This window comes from Parasteatoda tepidariorum, chromosome 9 (genome assembly GCF_982258835.1).
Source record: "Parasteatoda tepidariorum strain Cologne lab strain chromosome 9, Ptep-v5.0, whole genome shotgun sequence".
Classification (NCBI taxonomy): Eukaryota; Metazoa; Arthropoda; class Arachnida; order Araneae; family Theridiidae; genus Parasteatoda; species Parasteatoda tepidariorum.
The window spans coordinates 59,575,341-59,576,427 of NC_141763.1; positions in this window are offsets into that span (position 1 = coordinate 59,575,341).

The following is a 1,087-nucleotide window of genomic DNA, read 5'->3' on the forward strand; positions in this document are numbered from 1 at the left end:
CAGAAGAGCCCAGAAATTCCAATGAAGATAGTGATGATCTTTTGGATTTAGTGATGAAATTGCCATTGTTTGAGTCAATCAACAACGAAGATTTACGCAAATGGATGAACGCTGACCAACAACACAAGATAACTGATGAAATGATCGTTAATATCGCAATAAGAAAAATGAATCTAGCAAAGATGATGAAGAAAATTAACGTATAACAATCTCTAACGTATAACAATCTACAGATGGACTAAAAGCTACTGAAAGTGCTATTGAATATTTAGAACAACAAGAGGAACCACCAGCCTTTCTGTTATCCCTAAACAAAATGGCCAAACATTGCTGCAGAAAAGCACCAAAGTAATGTAAAACAAAAAAGCGATTACGAAATTTTTTAAGTAAAAACTAATTCTCATAAAATGTGCTCTTTAAGTGCTTTTATGTAAGCCTTTTAATTTTAATATGAATTGTATGTAGTGTGCTCGTATTAATGTTATATTTGTTAAATATATTACATTATTGCCAGCAAAGCTATTCTTTCCTTTTTTATACTCTTCGCTTTAACCAAGTTTTTCGGTTATTCGAGTTAGTCGTGACCCACATTAACTTGGATAAGCGGGAATCTACTGTGAATATATATATATATAGCACAAAAGTTATGTATCAAGTTCTTAGAGGTATCAATGAGGATCGACAGAAATGAAGGGTGCAATGAAACAAAATTTTTTTAAAAAAAGAACATTCAGTTAATCATAATGCAAAGCAATAGAAATTGTAACAAAAGCAGTTGAGAACCATTGATAGCCCTGTGTGCATTTAGACACCAAATATGATTTTCAATGAGGGGAAGAAAAAAAACAGAAATTGTTTTTGTTGCTGTTTTTTTTTCTTTTCTGTTTTTTGCTTTTTTAAACAAAGTTGTTTTAAATTAAATCAGTACATTACTTTACAATAAAATTCATTATAACATAGATTTTATTCTTGTTCCTAAGCGAGCAGGTTATCACAAGGTGCTAAAAACATCTTCCAGACAATTTTTTATAATTGCAGTACTTTTTATATGAATATCGATATATAACAATAAAATATAATAAATAAA